The sequence below is a fragment of the Lissotriton helveticus genome, chromosome 6, assembly GCF_964261635.1.
Source record: "Lissotriton helveticus chromosome 6, aLisHel1.1, whole genome shotgun sequence".
NCBI lineage: Eukaryota > Metazoa > Chordata > Amphibia > Caudata > Salamandridae > Lissotriton > Lissotriton helveticus.
Genome location: NC_136067.1, coordinates 682606117 through 682622290, shown reverse-complemented (window position 1 = coordinate 682622290; position 16174 = coordinate 682606117). Strand labels below are relative to the sequence as shown.

The following is a 16174-nucleotide window of genomic DNA, read 5'->3' as shown; positions in this document are numbered from 1 at the left end:
TGCCTCCCTCCCTTCCTCCCTCCCTCCCTCCCACTGACTTGCTGGGAACCTTCTTCCATTTTCGTTCCCCAGTGAAATGGATCCAAAATCACTGAAAGTCTGCTGCTGGAAAAACAATCTTTTTCCGACGTTTGTCTCTTTTCAAAGTGCAGCGTCTGGATGGAGAAGGGGAGAAAAAAAGAAATAATTTTTTATTTGTATTTTTTTTTCGTAAACCCGAAAAATTAATAAATGAATAAATAAATAACGCACGGCCCGGGTGCGGCAAATAAGTCAAATAAATACATGAATAAGGCAAGACACGGTGACCAGTTTGCTTTTATTCACACGCAAACACAATAGCGCCACTTTACAGGGTTTGGTAGTGGAGCGCTACTCTCGTTTTCTCGTCTATTTTTCAACAGCATTGTTTTCCCCGGGTGGGGAAGTGCACCATTCCTGGAGGTACTGCAATACCAGGTTGATGCGTGGAGTGGACAGAGCAAGCTCCTATTCCATCTCCCTGTTCCAAAAATCAATTTAATATATGGTCCCCAGATAGAGGACGTATCAGATATTAAACTGATAAGAACAGATACTACACTTGATCTTAGCCAAAAGGCCGAGAAGCGATAACCCGGGCCCATTCAGAATCAACGCCTCCCGAAGCAATCTACCTGGCTCACCCGGACTTGGCTCTTCCCTCGCACCGTCGCTGGCCGCCTTTCCGCCTCTTTTTCCGACTCCCAGCAAGGGCTCAGTATGTCTGGGTGGAAAGGAGGCCCCGGCCTCAGGCCTTCTCCCGGCTCCCAGAGTCCTCCTCGGCTGTCGCCTCATCAGGCGTCACTTAGCATACCCACGTTGTCCTCTTTCTAGAATTTGCATGCCCCGCCCCTTCCTGCGCACTGCTTCCAGACGGCTGGCCAGAAAGACTGGCAGCCAGGGGATGCTGGGAATCAGCCCAGGATGCCCTGGACAGCTCCCTGACCGGATATGGCCGGCCCCTCACCCTCGCTTGCCGGGGACACTGCTCCCCTGCAGCCTAAGGCCTATAGATAAGGCTTGGCCGTTCGTGGCCGTTCGGGGACGGGCGGGGCGGGCAGAGAAGGAAAAGGACTCTGTATTTTTCTTCTTGCTCAGAGAAGCCAAGGGCAGTGTCCACTTCTCTGCCAGCCTGCATGCCAGCCAGCCTGCCTGCCTGCCTCCCTCCCTTCCTCCCTCCCTCCCTCCCACTGACTTGCTGGGAACCTTCTTCCATTCGTTCCCCAGTGAAATGGATCCAAAATCACTGAAAGTCTGCTGCTGGAAAAACAATCTTTTTCCGACGTTTGTCTCTTTTCAAAGTGCAGCGTCTGGATGGAGAAGGGGAGAAAAAAAGAAATAATTTTTTATTTGTATTTTTTTTTCGTAAACCCGAAAAATTAATAAATGAATAAATAAATAACGCACGGCCCGGGTGCGGCAAATAAGTCAAATAAATACATGAATAAGGCAAGACACGGTGACCAGTTTGCTTTTATTCACACGCAAACACAATAGCGCCACTTTACAGGGTTTGGTAGTGGAGCGCTACTCTCGTTTTCTCGTCTATTTTTCAACAGCATTGTTTTCCCCGGGTGGGGAAGTGCACCATTCCTGGAGGTACTGCAATACCAGGTTGATGCGTGGAGTGGACAGAGCAAGCTCCTATTCCATCTCCCTGTTCCAAAAATCAATTTAATATATGGTCCCCAGATAGAGGACGTATCAGATATTAAACTGATAAGAACAGATTTTTTTTTTTTTTTTGTCCTACCCGTCACACCCTCAGTCAGCAGGTCTGGCCAGTCTGCCACACCCACCGGCCTTGCCCTTCAACCGAGCCGTCTCGCCTGGCCTACTTGCCCAGGGGGTACTAGGCATGGCTTATCTTTTCAGCCAACCCCGGTCTGTCCTGCTACTACCTCCATCCAGCAGCCAACCAGCCCAGCTGAAAGCGGGGAACCAATCCGCAGACAGCCATTAGCTGGTTGGCCTTGTGCCGGTCGGACCTAGGAGGGTTCGCCTGGACAGGGGGGCGACTTAGCCTTCCAGCCATGCCGTTCGGCCCTGTCGTTCCATCCAAGGTCATCAGCCCGGTTGTCAAACAAAGCCGGTTGGCACAGCAGCCCAGTCTCGCCTGCTGACCTACGAAAAAAATCGCCATTCAGCCGGCCTGCCAGTCAGCCCCCACTGGGGTACTGCCCAACAGTCCAGCATGCCAGGCTACTAAAAACGTTATGACATTACTGTCATATGCGTAATGACATTGCTGTCATTGTCGATCCGGAACCGAATCTCGTTTCTACGTATTGGGAATATCATTGACACACAAAGTTCAATGAGCACATCCCAACTGACCGCCCTCCCCTAGGGGAGGCAAGTGAAACTACACTTGATCTTAGCCAAAAGGCCGAGAAGCGATAACCCGGGCCCATTCAGAATCAACGCCTCCCGAAGCAATCTACCTGGCTCACCCGGACTTGGCTCTTCCCTCGCACCGTCGCTGGCCGCCTTTCCGCCTCTTTTTCCGACTCCCAGCAAGGGCTCAGTATGTCTGGGTGGAAAGGAGGCCCCGGCCTCAGGCCTTCTCCCGGCTCCCAGAGTCCTCCTCGGCTGTCGCCTCATCAGGCGTCACTTAGCATACCCACGTTGTCCTCTTTCTAGAATTTGCATGCCCCGCCCCTTCCTGCGCACTGCTTCCAGACGGCTGGCCAGAAAGACTGGCAGCCAGGGGATGCTGGGAATCAGCCCAGGATGCCCTGGACAGCTCCCTGACCGGATATGGCCGGCCCCTCACCCTCGCTTGCCGGGGACACTGCTCCCCTGCAGCCTAAGGCCTATAGATAAGGCTTGGCCGTTCGTGGCCGTTCGGGGCGGGCAGAGAAGGAAAAGGACTCTGTATTTTTCTTCTTGCTCAGAGAAGCCAAGGGCAGTGTCCACTTCTCTGCCAGCCTGCATGCCAGCCAGCCTGCCTGCCTGCCTCCCTCCCTTCCTCCCTCCCTCCCTCCCACTGACTTGCTGGGAACCTTCTTCCATTCGTTCCCCAGTGAAATGGATCCAAAATCACTGAAAGTCTGCTGCTGGAAAAACAATCTTTTTCCGACGTTTGTCTCTTTTCAAAGTGCAGCGTCTGGATGGAGAAGGGGAGAAAAAAAGAAATAATTTTTTATTTGTATTTTTTTTTCGTAAACCCGAAAAATTAATAAATGAATAAATAAATAACGCACGGCCCGGGTGCGGCAAATAAGTCAAATAAATACATGAATAAGGCAAGACACGGTGACCAGTTTGCTTTTATTCACACGCAAACACAATAGCGCCACTTTACAGGGTTTGGTAGTGGAGCGCTACTCTCGTTTTCTCGTCTATTTTTCAACAGCATTGTTTTCCCCGGGTGGGGAAGTGCACCATTCCTGGAGGTACTGCAATACCAGGTTGATGCGTGGAGTGGACAGAGCAAGCTCCTATTCCATCTCCCTGTTCCAAAAATCAATTTAATATATGGTCCCCAGATAGAGGACGTATCAGATATTAAACTGATAAGAACAGATACTACACTTGATCTTAGCCAAAAGGCCGAGAAGCGATAACCCGGGCCCATTCAGAATCAACGCCTCCCGAAGCAATCTACCTGGCTCACCCGGACTTGGCTCTTCCCTCGCACCGTCGCTGGCCGCCTTTCCGCCTCTTTTTCCGACTCCCAGCAAGGGCTCAGTATGTCTGGGTGGAAAGGAGGCCCCGGCCTCCCGGCCTCAGGCCTTCTCCCGGCTCCCAGAGTCCTCCTCGGCTGTCGCCTCATCAGGCGTCACTTAGCATACCCACGTTGTCCTCTTTCTAGAATTTGCATGCCCCGCCCCTTCCTGCGCACTGCTTCCAGACGGCTGGCCAGAAAGACTGGCAGCCAGGGGATGCTGGGAATCAGCCCAGGATGCCCTGGACAGCTCCCTGACCGGATATGGCCGGCCCCTCACCCTCGCTTGCCGGGGACACTGCTCCCCTGCAGCCTAAGGCCTATAGATAAGGCTTGGCCGTTCGTGGCCGTTCGGGGCGGGCAGAGAAGGAAAAGGACTCTGTATTTTTCTTCTTGCTCAGAGAAGCCAAGGGCAGTGTCCACTTCTCTGCCAGCCTGCATGCCAGCCAGCCTGCCTGCCTGCCTCCCTCCCTTCCTCCCTCCCTCCCTCCCACTGACTTGCTGGGAACCTTCTTCCATTCGTTCCCCAGTGAAATGGATCCAAAATCACTGAAAGTCTGCTGCTGGAAAAACAATCTTTTTCCGACGTTTGTCTCTTTTCAAAGTGCAGCGTCTGGATGGAGAAGGGGAGAAAAAAAGAAATAATTTTTTATTTGTATTTTTTTTTCGTAAACCCGAAAAATTAATAAATGAATAAATAAATAACGCACGGCCCGGGTGCGGCAAATAAGTCAAATAAATACATGAATAAGGCAAGACACGGTGACCAGTTTGCTTTTATTCACACGCAAACACAATAGCGCCACTTTACAGGGTTTGGTAGTGGAGCGCTACTCTCGTTTTCTCGTCTATTTTTCAACAGCATTGTTTTCCCCGGGTGGGGAAGTGCACCATTCCTGGAGGTACTGCAATACCAGGTTGATGCGTGGAGTGGACAGAGCAAGCTCCTATTCCATCTCCCTGTTCCAAAAATCAATTTAATATATGGTCCCCAGATAGAGGACGTATCAGATATTAAACTGATAAGAACAGATACTACACTTGATCTTAGCCAAAAGGCCGAGAAGCGATAACCCGGGCCCATTCAGAATCAACGCCTCCCGAAGCAATCTACCTGGCTCACCCGGACTTGGCTCTTCCCTCGCACCGTCGCTGGCCGCCTTTCCGCCTCTTTTTCCGACTCCCAGCAAGGGCTCAGTATGTCTGGGTGGAAAGGAGGCCCCGGCCTCAGGCCTTCTCCCGGCTCCCAGAGTCCTCCTCGGCTGTCGCCTCATCAGGCGTCACTTAGCATACCCACGTTGTCCTCTTTCTAGAATTTGCATGCCCCGCCCCTTCCTGCGCACTGCTTCCAGACGGCTGGCCAGAAAGACTGGCAGCCAGGGGATGCTGGGAATCAGCCCAGGATGCCCTGGACAGCTCCCTGACCGGATATGGCCGGCCCCTCACCCTCGCTTGCCGGGGACACTGCTCCCCTGCAGCCTAAGGCCTATAGATAAGGCTTGGCCGTTCGTGGCCGTTCGGGGACGGGCGGGGCGGGCAGAGAAGGAAAAGGACTCTGTATTTTTCTTCTTGCTCAGAGAAGCCAAGGGCAGTGTCCACTTCTCTGCCAGCCTGCATGCCAGCCAGCCTGCCTGCCTGCCTCCCTCCCTCCCTCCCACTGACTTGCTGGGAACCTTCTTCCATTCGTTCCCCAGTGAAATGGATCCAAAATCACTGAAAGTCTGCTGCTGGAAAAACAATCTTTTTCCGACGTTTGTCTCTTTTCAAAGTGCAGCGTCTGGATGGAGAAGGGGAGAAAAAAAGAAATAATTTTTTATTTGTATTTTTTTTTCGTAAACCCGAAAAATTAATAAATGAATAAATAAATAACGCACGGCCCGGGTGCGGCAAATAAGTCAAATAAATACATGAATAAGGCAAGACACGGTGACCAGTTTGCTTTTATTCACACGCAAACACAATAGCGCCACTTTACAGGGTTTGGTAGTGGAGCGCTACTCTCGTTTTCTCGTCTATTTTTCAACAGCATTGTTTTCCCCGGGTGGGGAAGTGCACCATTCCTGGAGGTACTGCAATACCAGGTTGATGCGTGGAGTGGACAGAGCAAGCTCCTATTCCATCTCCCTGTTCCAAAAATCAATTTAATATATGGTCCCCAGATAGAGGACGTATCAGATATTAAACTGATAAGAACAGATACTACACTTGATCTTAGCCAAAAGGCCGAGAAGCGATAACCCGGGCCCATTCAGAATCAACGCCTCCCGAAGCAATCTACCTGGCTCACCCGGACTTGGCTCTTCCCTCGCACCGTCGCTGGCCGCCTTTCCGCCTCTTTTTCCGACTCCCAGCAAGGGCTCAGTATGTCTGGGTGGAAAGGAGGCCCCGGCCTCAGGCCTTCTCCCGGCTCCCAGAGTCCTCCTCGGCTGTCGCCTCATCAGGCGTCACTTAGCATACCCACGTTGTCCTCTTTCTAGAATTTGCATGCCCCGCCCCTTCCTGCGCACTGCTTCCAGACGGCTGGCCAGAAAGACTGGCAGCCAGGGGATGCTGGGAATCAGCCCAGGATGCCCTGGACAGCTCCCTGACCGGATATGGCCGGCCCCTCACCCTCGCTTGCCGGGGACACTGCTCCCCTGCAGCCTAAGGCCTATAGATAAGGCTTGGCCGTTCGTGGCCGTTCGGGGACGGGCGGGGCGGGCAGAGAAGGAAAAGGACTCTGTATTTTTCTTCTTGCTCAGAGAAGCCAAGGGCAGTGTCCACTTCTCTGCCAGCCTGCATGCCAGCCAGCCTGCCTGCCTGCCTCCCTCCCTTCCTCCCTCCCTCCCTCCCACTGACTTGCTGGGAACCTTCTTCCATTCGTTCCCCAGTGAAATGGATCCAAAATCACTGAAAGTCTGCTGCTGGAAAAACAATCTTTTTCCGACGTTTGTCTCTTTTCAAAGTGCAGCGTCTGGATGGAGAAGGGGAGAAAAAAAGAAATAATTTTTTATTTGTATTTTTTTTTCGTAAACCCGAAAAATTAATAAATGAATAAATAAATAACGCACGGCCCGGGTGCGGCAAATAAGTCAAATAAATACATGAATAAGGCAAGACACGGTGACCAGTTTGCTTTTATTCACACGCAAACACAATAGCGCCACTTTACAGGGTTTGGTAGTGGAGCGCTACTCTCGTTTTCTCGTCTATTTTTCAACAGCATTGTTTTCCCCGGGTGGGGAAGTGCACCATTCCTGGAGGTACTGCAATACCAGGTTGATGCGTGGAGTGGACAGAGCAAGCTCCTATTCCATCTCCCTGTTCCAAAAATCAATTTAATATATGGTCCCCAGATAGAGGACGTATCAGATATTAAACTGATAAGAACAGATTTTTTTTTTTTTTTTTCCTACCCGTCACACCCTCAGTCAGCAGGTCTGGCCAGTCTGCCACACCCGCCGGCCTTGCCCTTCAACCGAGCCGTCTCGCCTGGCCTACTTGCCCAGGGGGTACTAGGCATGGCTTATCTTTTCAGCCAACCCCGGTCTGTCCTGCTACTACCTCCATCCAGCAGCCAACCAGCCCAGCTGAAAGCGGGGAACCAATCCGCAGACAGCCATTAGCTGGTTGGCCTTGTGCCGGTCGGACCTAGGAGGGTTCGCCTGGACAGGGGGGCGACTTAGCCTTCCAGCCATGCCGTTCGGCCCTGTCGTTCCATCCAAGGTCATCAGCCCGGTTGTCAAACAAAGCCGGTTGGCACAGCAGCCCAGTCTCGCCTGCTGACCTACGAAAAAAATCGCCATTCAGCCGGCCTGCCAGTCAGCCCCCACTGGGGTACTGCCCAACAGTCCAGCATGCCAGGCTACTAAAAACGTTATGACATTACTGTCATATGCGTAATGACATTGCTGTCATTGTCGATCCGGAACCGAATCTCGTTTCTACGTATTGGGAATATCATTGACACACAAAGTTCAATGAGCACATCCCAACTGACCGCCCTCCCCTAGGGGAGGCAAGTGAAACTACACTTGATCTTAGCCAAAAGGCCGAGAAGCGATCTAGAACAGATACTACACTTGATCTTAGCCAAAAGGCCGAGAAGCGATAACCCGGGCCCATTCAGAATCAACGCCTCCCGAAGCAATCTACCTGGCTCACCCGGACTTGGCTCTTCCCTCGCACCGTCGCTGGCCGCCTTTCCGCCTCTTTTTCCGACTCCCAGCAAGGGCTCAGTATGTCTGGGTGGAAAGGAGGCCCCGGCCTCAGGCCTTCTCCCGGCTCCCAGAGTCCTCCTCGGCTGTCGCCTCATCAGGCGTCACTTAGCATACCCACGTTGTCCTCTTTCTAGAATTTGCATGCCCCGCCCCTTCCTGCGCACTGCTTCCAGACGGCTGGCCAGAAAGACTGGCAGCCAGGGGATGCTGGGAATCAGCCCAGGATGCCCTGGACAGCTCCCTGACCGGATATGGCCGGCCCCTCACCCTCGCTTGCCGGGGACACTGCTCCCCTGCAGCCTAAGGCCTATAGATAAGGCTTGGCCGTTCGTGGCCGTTCGGGGCGGGCAGAGAAGGAAAAGGACTCTGTATTTTTCTTCTTGCTCAGAGAAGCCAAGGGCAGTGTCCACTTCTCTGCCAGCCTGCATGCCAGCCAGCCTGCCTGCCTGCCTCCCTCCCTTCCTCCCTCCCTCCCTCCCACTGACTTGCTGGGAACCTTCTTCCATTCGTTCCCCAGTGAAATGGATCCAAAATCACTGAAAGTCTGCTGCTGGAAAAACAATCTTTTTCCGACGTTTGTCTCTTTTCAAAGTGCAGCGTCTGGATGGAGAAGGGGAGAAAAAAAGAAATAATTTTTTATTTGTATTTTTTTTTCGTAAACCCGAAAAATTAATAAATGAATAAATAAATAACGCACGGCCCGGGTGCGGCAAATAAGTCAAATAAATACATGAATAAGGCAAGACACGGTGACCAGTTTGCTTTTATTCACACGCAAACACAATAGCGCCACTTTACAGGGTTTGGTAGTGGAGCGCTACTCTCGTTTTCTCGTCTATTTTTCAACAGCATTGTTTTCCCCGGGTGGGGAAGTGCACCATTCCTGGAGGTACTGCAATACCAGGTTGATGCGTGGAGTGGACAGAGCAAGCTCCTATTCCATCTCCCTGTTCCAAAAATCAATTTAATATATGGTCCCCAGATAGAGGACGTATCAGATATTAAACTGATAAGAACAGATACTACACTTGATCTTAGCCAAAAGGCCGAGAAGCGATAACCCGGGCCCATTCAGAATCAACGCCTCCCGAAGCAATCTACCTGGCTCACCCGGACTTGGCTCTTCCCTCGCACCGTCGCTGGCCGCCTTTCCGCCTCTTTTTCCGACTCCCAGCAAGGGCTCAGTATGTCTGGGTGGAAAGGAGGCCCCGGCCTCAGGCCTTCTCCCGGCTCCCAGAGTCCTCCTCGGCTGTCGCCTCATCAGGCGTCACTTAGCATACCCACGTTGTCCTCTTTCTAGAATTTGCATGCCCCGCCCCTTCCTGCGCACTGCTTCCAGACGGCTGGCCAGAAAGACTGGCAGCCAGGGGATGCTGGGAATCAGCCCAGGATGCCCTGGACAGCTCCCTGACCGGATATGGCCGGCCCCTCACCCTCGCTTGCCGGGGACACTGCTCCCCTGCAGCCTAAGGCCTATAGATAAGGCTTGGCCGTTCGTGGCCGTTCGGGGCGGGCAGAGAAGGAAAAGGACTCTGTATTTTTCTTCTTGCTCAGAGAAGCCAAGGGCAGTGTCCACTTCTCTGCCAGCCTGCATGCCAGCCAGCCTGCCTGCCTGCCTCCCTCCCTTCCTCCCTCCCTCCCTCCCACTGACTTGCTGGGAACCTTCTTCCATTCGTTCCCCAGTGAAATGGATCCAAAATCACTGAAAGTCTGCTGCTGGAAAAACAATCTTTTTCCGACGTTTGTCTCTTTTCAAAGTGCAGCGTCTGGATGGAGAAGGGGAGAAAAAAAGAAATAATTTTTTATTTGTATTTTTTTTTCGTAAACCCGAAAAATTAATAAATGAATAAATAAATAACGCACGGCCCGGGTGCGGCAAATAAGTCAAATAAATACATGAATAAGGCAAGACACGGTGACCAGTTTGCTTTTATTCACACGCAAACACAATAGCGCCACTTTACAGGGTTTGGTAGTGGAGCGCTACTCTCGTTTTCTCGTCTATTTTTCAACAGCATTGTTTTCCCCGGGTGGGGAAGTGCACCATTCCTGGAGGTACTGCAATACCAGGTTGATGCGTGGAGTGGACAGAGCAAGCTCCTATTCCATCTCCCTGTTCCAAAAATCAATTTAATATATGGTCCCCAGATAGAGGACGTATCAGATATTAAACTGATAAGAACAGATACTACACTTGATCTTAGCCAAAAGGCCGAGAAGCGATAACCCGGGCCCATTCAGAATCAACGCCTCCCGAAGCAATCTACCTGGCTCACCCGGACTTGGCTCTTCCCTCGCACCGTCGCTGGCCGCCTTTCCGCCTCTTTTTCCGACTCCCAGCAAGGGCTCAGTATGTCTGGGTGGAAAGGAGGCCCCGGCCTCAGGCCTTCTCCCGGCTCCCAGAGTCCTCCTCGGCTGTCGCCTCATCAGGCGTCACTTAGCATACCCACGTTGTCCTCTTTCTAGAATTTGCATGCCCCGCCCCTTCCTGCGCACTGCTTCCAGACGGCTGGCCAGAAAGACTGGCAGCCAGGGGATGCTGGGAATCAGCCCAGGATGCCCTGGACAGCTCCCTGACCGGATATGGCCGGCCCCTCACCCTCGCTTGCCGGGGACACTGCTCCCCTGCAGCCTAAGGCCTATAGATAAGGCTTGGCCGTTCGTGGCCGTTCGGGGACGGGCGGGGCGGGCAGAGAAGGAAAAGGACTCTGTATTTTTCTTCTTGCTCAGAGAAGCCAAGGGCAGTGTCCACTTCTCTGCCAGCCTGCATGCCAGCCAGCCTGCCTGCCTGCCTCCCTCCCTCCCTCCCACTGACTTGCTGGGAACCTTCTTCCATTCGTTCCCCAGTGAAATGGATCCAAAATCACTGAAAGTCTGCTGCTGGAAAAACAATCTTTTTCCGACGTTTGTCTCTTTTCAAAGTGCAGCGTCTGGATGGAGAAGGGGAGAAAAAAAGAAATAATTTTTTATTTGTATTTTTTTTCGTAAACCCGAAAAATTAATAAATGAATAAATAAATAACGCACGGCCCGGGTGCGGCAAATAAGTCAAATAAATACATGAATAAGGCAAGACACGGTGACCAGTTTGCTTTTATTCACACGCAAACACAATAGCGCCACTTTACAGGGTTTGGTAGTGGAGCGCTACTCTCGTTTTCTCGTCTATTTTTCAACAGCATTGTTTTCCCCGGGTGGGGAAGTGCACCATTCCTGGAGGTACTGCAATACCAGGTTGATGCGTGGAGTGGACAGAGCAAGCTCCTATTCCATCTCCCTGTTCCAAAAATCAATTTAATATATGGTCCCCAGATAGAGGACGTATCAGATATTAAACTGATAAGAACAGATACTACACTTGATCTTAGCCAAAAGGCCGAGAAGCGATAACCCGGGCCCATTCAGAATCAACGCCTCCCGAAGCAATCTACCTGGCTCACCCGGACTTGGCTCTTCCCTCGCACCGTCGCTGGCCGCCTTTCCGCCTCTTTTTCCGACTCCCAGCAAGGGCTCAGTATGTCTGGGTGGAAAGGAGGCCCCGGCCTCAGGCCTTCTCCCGGCTCCCAGAGTCCTCCTCGGCTGTCGCCTCATCAGGCGTCACTTAGCATACCCACGTTGTCCTCTTTCTAGAATTTGCATGCCCCGCCCCTTCCTGCGCACTGCTTCCAGACGGCTGGCCAGAAAGACTGGCAGCCAGGGGATGCTGGGAATCAGCCCAGGATGCCCTGGACAGCTCCCTGACCGGATATGGCCGGCCCCTCACCCTCGCTTGCCGGGGACACTGCTCCCCTGCAGCCTAAGGCCTATAGATAAGGCTTGGCCGTTCGTGGCCGTTCGGGGACGGGCGGGGCGGGCAGAGAAGGAAAAGGACTCTGTATTTTTCTTCTTGCTCAGAGAAGCCAAGGGCAGTGTCCACTTCTCTGCCAGCCTGCATGCCAGCCAGCCTGCCTGCCTGCCTCCCTCCCTTCCTCCCTCCCTCCCTCCCACTGACTTGCTGGGAACCTTCTTCCATTCGTTCCCCAGTGAAATGGATCCAAAATCACTGAAAGTCTGCTGCTGGAAAAACAATCTTTTTCCGACGTTTGTCTCTTTTCAAAGTGCAGCGTCTGGATGGAGAAGGGGAGAAAAAAAGAAATAATTTTTTATTTGTATTTTTTTTCGTAAACCCGAAAAATTAATAAATGAATAAATAAATAACGCACGGCCCGGGTGCGGCAAATAAGTCAAATAAATACATGAATAAGGCAAGACACGGTGACCAGTTTGCTTTTATTCACACGCAAACACAATAGCGCCACTTTACAGGGTTTGGTAGTGGAGCGCTACTCTCGTTTTCTCGTCTATTTTTCAACAGCATTGTTTTCCCCGGGTGGGAAGTGCACCATTCTGGAGGTACTGCAATACCAGGTTGATGCGTGGAGTGGACAGAGCAAGCTCCTATTCCATCTCCCTGTTCCAAAAATCAATTTAATATATGGTCCCCAGATAGAGGACGTATCAGATATTAAACTGATAAGAACAGATACTACACTTGATCTTAGCCAAAAGGCCGAGAAGCGATAACCCGGGCCCATTCAGAATCAACGCCTCCCGAAGCAATCTACCTGGCTCACCCGGACTTGGCTCTTCCCTCGCACCGTCGCTGGCCGCCTTTCCGCCTCTTTTTCCGACTCCCAGCAAGGGCTCAGTATGTCTGGGTGGAAAGGAGGCCCCGGCCTCAGGCCTTCTCCCGGCTCCCAGAGTCCTCCTCGGCTGTCGCCTCATCAGGCGTCACTTAGCATACCCACGTTGTCCTCTTTCTAGAATTTGCATGCCCCGCCCCTTCCTGCGCACTGCTTCCAGACGGCTGGCCAGAAAGACTGGCAGCCAGGGGATGCTGGGAATCAGCCCAGGATGCCCTGGACAGCTCCCTGACCGGATATGGCCGGCCCCTCACCCTCGCTTGCCGGGGACACTGCTCCCCTGCAGCCTAAGGCCTATAGATAAGGCTTGGCCGTTCGTGGCCGTTCGGGGCGGGCAGAGAAGGAAAAGGACTCTGTATTTTTCTTCTTGCTCAGAGAAGCCAAGGGCAGTGTCCACTTCTCTGCCAGCCTGCATGCCAGCCAGCCTGCCTGCCTGCCTCCCTCCCTTCCTCCCTCCCTCCCTCCCACTGACTTGCTGGGAACCTTCTTCCATTCGTTCCCCAGTGAAATGGATCCAAAATCACTGAAAGTCTGCTGCTGGAAAAACAATCTTTTTCCGACGTTTGTCTCTTTTCAAAGTGCAGCGTCTGGATGGAGAAGGGGAGAAAAAAAGAAATAATTTTTTATTTGTATTTTTTTTTCGTAAACCCGAAAAATTAATAAATGAATAAATAAATAACGCACGGCCCGGGTGCGGCAAATAAGTCAAATAAATACATGAATAAGGCAAGACACGGTGACCAGTTTGCTTTTATTCACACGCAAACACAATAGCGCCACTTTACAGGGTTTGGTAGTGGAGCGCTACTCTCGTTTTCTCGTCTATTTTTCAACAGCATTGTTTTCCCCGGGTGGGGAAGTGCACCATTCCTGGAGGTACTGCAATACCAGGTTGATGCGTGGAGTGGACAGAGCAAGCTCCTATTCCATCTCCCTGTTCCAAAAATCAATTTAATATATGGTCCCCAGATAGAGGACGTATCAGATATTAAACTGATAAGAACAGATACTACACTTGATCTTAGCCAAAAGGCCGAGAAGCGATAACCCGGGCCCATTCAGAATCAACGCCTCCCGAAGCAATCTACCTGGCTCACCCGGACTTGGCTCTTCCCTCGCACCGTCGCTGGCCGCCTTTCCGCCTCTTTTTCCGACTCCCAGCAAGGGCTCAGTATGTCTGGGTGGAAAGGAGGCCCCGGCCTCAGGCCTTCTCCCGGCTCCCAGAGTCCTCCTCGGCTGTCGCCTCATCAGGCGTCACTTAGCATACCCACGTTGTCCTCTTTCTAGAATTTGCATGCCCCGCCCCTTCCTGCGCACTGCTTCCAGACGGCTGGCCAGAAAGACTGGCAGCCAGGGGATGCTGGGAATCAGCCCAGGATGCCCTGGACAGCTCCCTGACCGGATATGGCCGGCCCCTCACCCTCGCTTGCCGGGGACACTGCTCCCCTGCAGCCTAAGGCCTATAGATAAGGCTTGGCCGTTCGTGGCCGTTCGGGGCGGGCAGAGAAGGAAAAGGACTCTGTATTTTTCTTCTTGCTCAGAGAAGCCAAGGGCAGTGTCCACTTCTCTGCCAGCCTGCATGCCAGCCAGCCTGCCTGCCTGCCTCCCTCCCTCCCTCCCACTGACTTGCTGGGAACCTTCTTCCATTCGTTCCCCAGTGAAATGGATCCAAAATCACTGAAAGTCTGCTGCTGGAAAAACAATCTTTTTCCGACGTTTGTCTCTTTTCAAAGTGCAGCGTCTGGATGGAGAAGGGGAGAAAAAAAGAAATAATTTTTTATTTGTATTTTTTTTTCGTAAACCCGAAAAATTAATAAATGAATAAATAAATAACGCACGGCCCGGGTGCGGCAAATAAGTCAAATAAATACATGAATAAGGCAAGACACGGTGACCAGTTTGCTTTTATTCACACGCAAACACAATAGCGCCACTTTACAGGGTTTGGTAGTGGAGCGCTACTCTCGTTTTCTCGTCTATTTTTCAACAGCATTGTTTTCCCCGGGTGGGGAAGTGCACCATTCCTGGAGGTACTGCAATACCAGGTTGATGCGTGGAGTGGACAGAGCAAGCTCCTATTCCATCTCCCTGTTCCAAAAATCAATTTAATATATGGTCCCCAGATAGAGGACGTATCAGATATTAAACTGATAAGAACAGATACTACACTTGATCTTAGCCAAAAGGCCGAGAAGCGATAACCCGGGCCCATTCAGAATCAACGCCTCCCGAAGCAATCTACCTGGCTCACCCGGACTTGGCTCTTCCCTCGCACCGTCGCTGGCCGCCTTTCCGCCTCTTTTTCCGACTCCCAGCAAGGGCTCAGTATGTCTGGGTGGAAAGGAGGCCCCGGCCTCAGGCCTTCTCCCGGCTCCCAGAGTCCTCCTCGGCTGTCGCCTCATCAGGCGTCACTTAGCATACCCACGTTGTCCTCTTTCTAGAATTTGCATGCCCCGCCCCTTCCTGCGCACTGCTTCCAGACGGCTGGCCAGAAAGACTGGCAGCCAGGGGATGCTGGGAATCAGCCCAGGATGCCCTGGACAGCTCCCTGACCGGATATGGCCGGCCCCTCACCCTCGCTTGCCGGGGACACTGCTCCCCTGCAGCCTAAGGCCTATAGATAAGGCTTGGCCGTTCGTGGCCGTTCGGGGACGGGCGGGGCGGGCAGAGAAGGAAAAGGACTCTGTATTTTTCTTCTTGCTCAGAGAAGCCAAGGGCAGTGTCCACTTCTCTGCCAGCCTGCATGCCAGCCAGCCTGCCTGCCTGCCTCCCTCCCTTCCTCCCTCCCTCCCTCCCACTGACTTGCTGGGAACCTTCTTCCATTCGTTCCCCAGTGAAATGGATCCAAAATCACTGAAAGTCTGCTGCTGGAAAAACAATCTTTTTCCGACGTTTGTCTCTTTTCAAAGTGCAGCGTCTGGATGGAGAAGGGGAGAAAAAAAGAAATAATTTTTTATTTGTATTTTTTTTTCGTAAACCCGAAAAATTAATAAATGAATAAATAAATAACGCACGGCCCGGGTGCGGCAAATAAGTCAAATAAATACATGAATAAGGCAAGACACGGTGACCAGTTTGCTTTTATTCACACGCAAACACAATAGCGCCACTTTACAGGGTTTGGTAGTGGAGCGCTACTCTCGTTTTCTCGTCTATTTTTCAACAGCATTGTTTTCCCCGGGTGGGGAAGTGCACCATTCCTGGAGGTACTGCAATACCAGGTTGATGCGTGGAGTGGACAGAGCAAGCTCCTATTCCATCTCCCTGTTCCAAAAATCAATTTAATATATGGTCCCCAGATAGAGGACGTATCAGATATTAAACTGATAAGAACAGATACTACACTTGATCTTAGCCAAAAGGCCGAGAAGCGATAACCCGGGCCCATTCAGAATCAACGCCTCCCGAAGCAATCTACCTGGCTCACCCGGACTTGGCTCTTCCCTCGCACCGTCGCTGGCCGCCTTTCCGCCTCTTTTTCCGACTCCCAGCAAGGGCTCAGTATGTCTGGGTGGAAAGGAGGCCCCGGCCTCAGGCCTTCTCCCGGCTCCCAGAGTCCTCCTCGGCTGTCGCCTCATCAGGCGTCACTTAGCATACCCACGT

The 16174-nt window shown here is 52.1% G+C and overlaps 12 non-coding genes and 3 pseudogenes across 12 annotated transcripts; all 15 read right to left on the bottom strand.

The window, feature by feature from the left end:
* Nucleotides 1-422: 422 nt before the first annotated feature.
* On the bottom strand, nt 423-613 carry LOC144764241 (U2 spliceosomal RNA). The gene has a single exon (XR_013596430.1). It is a non-coding gene; the product is annotated as a U2 spliceosomal RNA (small nuclear RNA).
* A 985-nt stretch (nt 614-1598) lies between these two features.
* LOC144764390 (U2 spliceosomal RNA) lies at nt 1599-1800 on the bottom strand (annotated as a pseudogene).
* Nucleotides 1801-2231: 431 nt separating this feature from the next.
* On the bottom strand, nt 2232-2422 carry LOC144764536 (U2 spliceosomal RNA). Its single transcript, XR_013596603.1, has one exon. It is a non-coding gene; the product is annotated as a U2 spliceosomal RNA (small nuclear RNA).
* Nucleotides 2423-3397: 975 nt separating this feature from the next.
* LOC144764240 (U2 spliceosomal RNA) lies at nt 3398-3588 on the bottom strand. Its single transcript, XR_013596429.1, has one exon. It is a non-coding gene; the product is annotated as a U2 spliceosomal RNA (small nuclear RNA).
* Nucleotides 3589-4571: 983 nt separating this feature from the next.
* Nucleotides 4572-4762, bottom strand: LOC144764238 (U2 spliceosomal RNA). The gene has a single exon (XR_013596427.1). It is a non-coding gene; the product is annotated as a U2 spliceosomal RNA (small nuclear RNA).
* A 973-nt stretch (nt 4763-5735) lies between these two features.
* On the bottom strand, nt 5736-5926 carry LOC144764237 (U2 spliceosomal RNA). Its single transcript, XR_013596426.1, has one exon. It is a non-coding gene; the product is annotated as a U2 spliceosomal RNA (small nuclear RNA).
* Nucleotides 5927-6911: 985 nt separating this feature from the next.
* On the bottom strand, nt 6912-7112 carry LOC144764386 (U2 spliceosomal RNA; annotated as a pseudogene).
* A 568-nt stretch (nt 7113-7680) lies between these two features.
* Nucleotides 7681-7782, bottom strand: LOC144764488 (U2 spliceosomal RNA; annotated as a pseudogene).
* A 975-nt stretch (nt 7783-8757) lies between these two features.
* Nucleotides 8758-8948, bottom strand: LOC144764236 (U2 spliceosomal RNA). The gene has a single exon (XR_013596425.1). It is a non-coding gene; the product is annotated as a U2 spliceosomal RNA (small nuclear RNA).
* Nucleotides 8949-9923: 975 nt separating this feature from the next.
* LOC144764235 (U2 spliceosomal RNA) lies at nt 9924-10114 on the bottom strand. The gene has a single exon (XR_013596424.1). It is a non-coding gene; the product is annotated as a U2 spliceosomal RNA (small nuclear RNA).
* Nucleotides 10115-11086: 972 nt separating this feature from the next.
* LOC144764234 (U2 spliceosomal RNA) lies at nt 11087-11277 on the bottom strand. Its single transcript, XR_013596423.1, has one exon. It is a non-coding gene; the product is annotated as a U2 spliceosomal RNA (small nuclear RNA).
* A 983-nt stretch (nt 11278-12260) lies between these two features.
* Nucleotides 12261-12450, bottom strand: LOC144764302 (U2 spliceosomal RNA). Its single transcript, XR_013596486.1, has one exon. It is a non-coding gene; the product is annotated as a U2 spliceosomal RNA (small nuclear RNA).
* Nucleotides 12451-13425: 975 nt separating this feature from the next.
* Nucleotides 13426-13616, bottom strand: LOC144764233 (U2 spliceosomal RNA). Its single transcript, XR_013596422.1, has one exon. It is a non-coding gene; the product is annotated as a U2 spliceosomal RNA (small nuclear RNA).
* Nucleotides 13617-14579: 963 nt separating this feature from the next.
* LOC144764232 (U2 spliceosomal RNA) lies at nt 14580-14770 on the bottom strand. The gene has a single exon (XR_013596421.1). It is a non-coding gene; the product is annotated as a U2 spliceosomal RNA (small nuclear RNA).
* A 985-nt stretch (nt 14771-15755) lies between these two features.
* On the bottom strand, nt 15756-15946 carry LOC144764230 (U2 spliceosomal RNA). The gene has a single exon (XR_013596420.1). It is a non-coding gene; the product is annotated as a U2 spliceosomal RNA (small nuclear RNA).
* Nucleotides 15947-16174: the final 228 nt, after the last annotated feature.